At 45.4% G+C, this 5,491-nt stretch overlaps 1 non-coding gene across 1 annotated transcript; it reads right to left on the bottom strand.

Moving 5' to 3' along the window:
- Positions 1–583: 583 nt before the first annotated feature.
- Positions 584–715, bottom strand: LOC116910710. Its single transcript, XR_004389237.1, has one exon. It is a non-coding gene; the product is annotated as a small nucleolar RNA SNORA17 (small nucleolar RNA).
- Between the last annotated feature and the right edge of the window lie 4,776 nt (positions 716–5,491).

Genomic DNA, 5,491 nt, shown 5'->3' with positions numbered 1-5,491 from the left:
ACTCGTATCACCTCACTACCTTCGAGTCCCCAGTTCTGCCTCTCTTTGTTGTGCCCACGCCCTTCTGTTTCTCTCCCTCTGCCATCTCTCCACCACTTACTTGCTCCTCTTAGTGGTAGCTGGAGACTCTGAGTGTCTGGGGTCATCTTGAAAGAGCTCTCAGGAGTGCTATGACCCACTCATGCATTATGTCTCTGGGCAGGGGCCATCCTGTTCATGGCCTGTGCCCTCAGGCCTGTGTGTGTTGGACTGGGGTCATCCTGTTCATGGCCTGTGCCCTCAGGCCTGCGTGTGTTGGACTGGTTGTCATCTCAGCAGAGCTCCCTGTCCAGGCTGGTGATCATCTCCGGCTCCCTCCTTGAGCAGCCTGCCTGAATGTTCCCCTGCCAGGGTCATCCATCTGGCTCACTCCTGCCCAGGACCCATAGTCCCAGGTAGGGTTTTTCTAGCTCCCAGCTAACTCCCCATCCTGGGAGCCCATCTGGACCTACCTGGCACCTGACTGGAGGTCACCTTAGTCTAGCTCCCTGTCTGGGACCCCGGCATCAGATTGGTGGTTGTCTCATGCTAGCTTTTTTCGGGGAATGTTAGGCAATTATTCATTCAGATGTTTGTAGGTCAGAATAGTGAGTATAGACATAACCTCTCTCCGCTCTGCCACCTACTGACACACATATGATATAGCAGCCACACCTGCAATGCTTCTAGGGGCAGGATGGTTAAATTACTGGGAGGCACACAGTCATAAAGGTGATCAATGGCACTTATACTGACCTCTTACCTAGGCAGGTATTATCCCCCAGCAGTGACTTCCCATCCCTACCTTCTTCATCTACTGATCTCTTGTTTTGCAATCTGACCATTGTTTGTCCCTGATTTCTGGTCTCGCCTTTTCTATTCACACTCCCTGGCTTTGTAGATCACATGGAAACAAATTCTACTTAGTTGATTCCGTTTTCTCGTGATTGAGCAAGAGATTCCAAGATAAAAAGAGACTGCTCTTGTCCAGACTGTGAAGTCAGTTTGGCAACCTCTTCGCAACTCCATGGTATGTGCCCAGAGTCCTGTGCCAGGGGCTGGGGGAGTCCCAAGTAGAATCTAAGAGACACTCTCCAGGTTTGCAGACAGATTAGCACGTGGCATTTATAGCTGCTGGGTAGTATCTGGTCTCCCTGTAGGATTTCTTTTTCTGCGTATGGTTCAATTACCTCTTTCACCTCCTCTTCTGGGCCATCTTACGGAGGTTTGCTAAAACACAGCCTTGGAAGCAGCTCACCCTGCCTTTGTTACTGAGTTCCTTTTATGTTTTATGTGCTGCTATTTGTTCTGTTCTGTGCTGGTTGTCCTCATTATCTTTATTATTTTATTCTTCCTAGTTTCCTTTTCTCTTTAAGATTGTTGAGTTGATTGCTTGGGCTGTGGGTTAGATGCAGCTGTTCTAATTCCCTAATAACTTCATTCTGGACTATAAATTACTCCATCAGGAAGGAAGGAGACAGCACCAGACAAGCCTGGTGTGTGGCGCTTTCATAATTTTCAACACACGTTTTTGTTCACTTCTGCTGTGTTTTTTTTTCCTTTAACCCATGGGTAATTTAGAAAGTGCACGTTTTAGTTTCCAAGCTAAAGCTTAAACCATCTCTTTGCTGTTGACTACTAATTTTATTGTGTGCCAGGGTAGGAGAGAGACAGAGACAGAGAGACAGAGAGACAGGGACAGAGACAAAATGTCAGAAATGAGGATTCTTCTGAATGTATGAAACCTCTTCTGTGGTCTGTACCTAGACCATTTCCCCAAATATCTTCTCCAGTTCTACGGTTCAAATAAATTCTTATATGTGCAGATAATCAAACTTTTTTCCAGGCAGGTTCTCATGCATGTCTTGGTTGGTTTTGTAATTGTTGTTGTTTTATTTTGACTCTGGGGTTGTGTTGTTTTTGCTTTGTCAGCTTGACACAAGCTAATGTTATTTGGAAAGAGGAACTCAGTTGAGAAAATTCTCCCATTGTGGACAAGCTTGTGTGATACACTTTCTCAGTTATTGGTTGATGTAGGAGGACTCAGATCAATGTCAGCAGTGCCACCCATGGCTTGTGGTTCCTGGGTTCTTTAAAACAGGCTGATCAAACCATGACCACGAGGGGCAAGCCAGTAATCAGCACTCGTCCACAGCCTCTGCATCAGTTCCTGCTTCCAGGTTCCTATCTTGAGTTCTTGCCTTGGTGTCTCTTAATGATGGAGTGTGACCTGAGATTTAAAAGATCAAATAAACGCCCCCCCCCATTGCTTCTGGTCATGGCTTTCCTTTTATCACAGCTCTAAGAACCCAAACTAAGATAGTAATTGGTACAGCTCATGACATATTGTTGTGACATATTTGATCATATACTTTTGGAAAGATTGTGGTAGTCTTTGAACTTGGGGCCAGAAAGCTGCTCCGTGTTTAGAAGTTAATGATGACCTGTAGGGTTAGAAGACATGGCTGAGAACAACGCACAAGATTGCAGCTAGGCTCATGAAGTTTCAGAGGGGAGTTTTGAGAATCTCTTAAAGACTCTATCATGGCTATCACTGATTTTTTTTAAATAACATTTTTATTGATTCTTTGGGAATTTCACCTTATATACCCCAATCACACTCATTTCCCATTCCCTCCATGTATGTCCCCCAACTATGACCCCCCCACACAACAAAACAACAACAACAAAAATAAGTCCAATCGTGTTGTCCATATACTCACTGGAGCATGGTTAAACTCCCAGTGACCTGTGACCTAAAGAAAACTGAGTCCTCCTCCACCCTTTCCCCTACTGGAAGCCATCAATCGTGGGAAGCTACGCTTCAGCATCCTATCACAATTTTTAAGAGTTCCCTTTGATGGTTTCCCTTTTAAGCTGTTGTTGTGCAGCTGCGGTCATCAATGTCACTGCCAAAGTAGCGGCCTTGCTCTTTACAGTCAGCGGGAACTTGGATTATGGACTTCCTCATGGTTTCTGGTGACAACACAGACCATGAACAGGGCCAGTTACAATAGGACATTCCTGGCAGACACTCCAAGTCTCTTCTTTTCCTCTAAGAACACCTTACAACAACTAGTTTTCAGCATAGTGGAAACAGGATCACCCTGGCAGACATGGAGTTAATCACTTCATCCAAGAAGAGGAGGCACTGAGCTAAAACTGCATTTGTAGGAACCTACCAAGGGCTGGCCTTGAGTGCTCAGGCCATGGAGCATGGTGACACTAGGTTCTCAGACTAGATGCCATCTTTTTACAACTCTGAAAGAGGCTGATGGAGACCAAGGGCCAAGGCTGAAGAACAGAAAACAAGCACAGAATGGATTTGGGGCCTTCCAGGACAGATGAACCAGTCTACTGCTCCCAGGTGGTCCGTTACGTCGTCTTCCTGATTCCAACCTCGAATTGTAACAACTGCTGATAGGTATTTGATGGGTTCTCCTGCATATTACTTAAGAGTTGGTTCTTTTGCAAGTAAGAATCCCCCAAACAGCCTTCGTGCCTCTCCAGAAATGGTATATCCTGTGAAATCCAGATTACTTCTTCAACTGTTGCCTGCAGTTGGACCCACGATGTGGTTCTCATCTTCTTGGTGTAAGATTGTGCTAGAACATGTGCAGTTACCTCCTAAATAGCAGGTCAGCGTGGGCAGGGACAGGCAGGGAAATAAACATTGCTCCCTTTTGTTGGCATATATTTATTGAGCATGGTAGTGATTGTCACAAACACGGACGCTTATAACTGTGCCATGTGCCTTGATCATAGTCACCACCAAGTCTTCCCTTTTCTCCCCCACTCCTCCTTACCAGTCTCCTTTGTCCCCAGTTTGACTTCTACCCTCATTCCACACGTACAGAAGTGATGTTCCCTTTATAAACTCCGGGATCCACAAATGAGAGAGGATGGGTGGCATTTGTCTTCCTTGTCTGACTTATTTTGTTCAAGGTGATGATCTCCAGTTGGAGACATCAGTCTCCTTTAGAGCTGAATACAACCTCATGTGTATACACCCCATTTTCTTCATCCATTCATTGAATGGCACCAAGGACAATTCTACAGTTGGGCTATTGTGAATAGTGTTGCAAAAAACAACAGATGCAGATATCTCTGTCTGTGGTATGTTGATGCACAATCCTTCTGTAATATCCCCAGGAGTGGTACACCTCATACCTCAGTCATCTGATAGGTCTACTCGAGTTCGTTGGCAAACCTTCACACTGATTTCTATAGCATCTTGGTTAATTTACATTCCTATGAGAAGCGCATAAAAGTTCCCTTTTTGCCACTTTCTCCCCAGCATTTGTTGATGTTTGGTGTGGGTTTTTTTTCTTCTTTGTCTATGACAGCCATTCTAACTGGGGTGAGATGAAATCACAATGTATTTTTAAGTTACACTCTCTTGATGCCTAAGGCCGTTGAACATTTTTCCATGTGTTCATCAGCCATTTGGACTCCATCTTTTGAGAACCATCCGTGCATTGGCTCATTGATTCCTGACAGGAGAGGCAATATTGCTCTTCTTAAGGGAAATTTTCTGGGAAATTCCACACGACACTCCCACTTCAATTACAGTGGCTGTTGAATGGAGATACAGTGTGCCTTGCTTCAGGGAATGTGACATATGTAGCCTTTCTTCGAGGTGATCATGAATCCTCCTAAAACCTTCATTGAATACAAAAGAATGGTAAGTCCTGAGGCCAGCCATCGGTCTCAGTCAGTCCCACCCAGCATCTCTCTACCTAGCCTCAGCTCTGGACACAGGCTTCAGGTTTTGTGGGTTTTCTATCCCTTTCCTGGTGGTTTTGCCATGATGGTATCATCAGCTAAGAATTGGAAAAGCCAGGGGATAATTCAAATTAGGCTCATAGGATCACCCGCAGGGCCTTTGGTTGTCAGCTAGAGACAAAGGGTCAGTGACTACAGATACTGTTGTTCCTGAACCTGGAGCCATGAAATGTTGTCCAGTCTCTACTGCTCACTGCATCCTTGGAGTGGCTCACTGCCCTGTGTGTCCCAAAGCCTGTGCTACTGATTAGCCTTCAATCAGAATAACCTATTCCATACCCTTCCAAATGGCTCCTTTTTCCCCTTAACTTTACCCAAAGTTCATCCCTGTGTCTTGGAAATGGATAATGCTGACTGATGTCCCTCCAGATGTCATTTGTCTTAGCATTTGCACATCTGTGTCTTGAACTAGAAAAATCCCTCCGAGAGCACATTCGTTTATCTCAGTGCACCTGCCCCACAAATCAACGCTGCTCCCTTCAGAACTCTGTCAATGTTTGCCGAATAAATAAATGAGAAGTTCTGGGTGATTCTGTGTGGAGGGAAGAGATCCGCTGAACATCTCTGCTTCACCGTCGCCAAGGGAACTTACCATTAGTGTCATGGAACGATAGTGAGGAAGGTGCTCCATGGGTCCCTCACTTCCCTCCTCACCCCCAGAAATACCAAACAGGAGGTCAGTCTCTTT

This window comes from Rattus rattus, chromosome 9 (genome assembly GCF_011064425.1).
Source record: "Rattus rattus isolate New Zealand chromosome 9, Rrattus_CSIRO_v1, whole genome shotgun sequence".
Lineage (NCBI taxonomy): Eukaryota > Metazoa > Chordata > Mammalia > Rodentia > Muridae > Rattus > Rattus rattus.
This window is presented reverse-complemented; position numbering and strand designations above follow the sequence as displayed.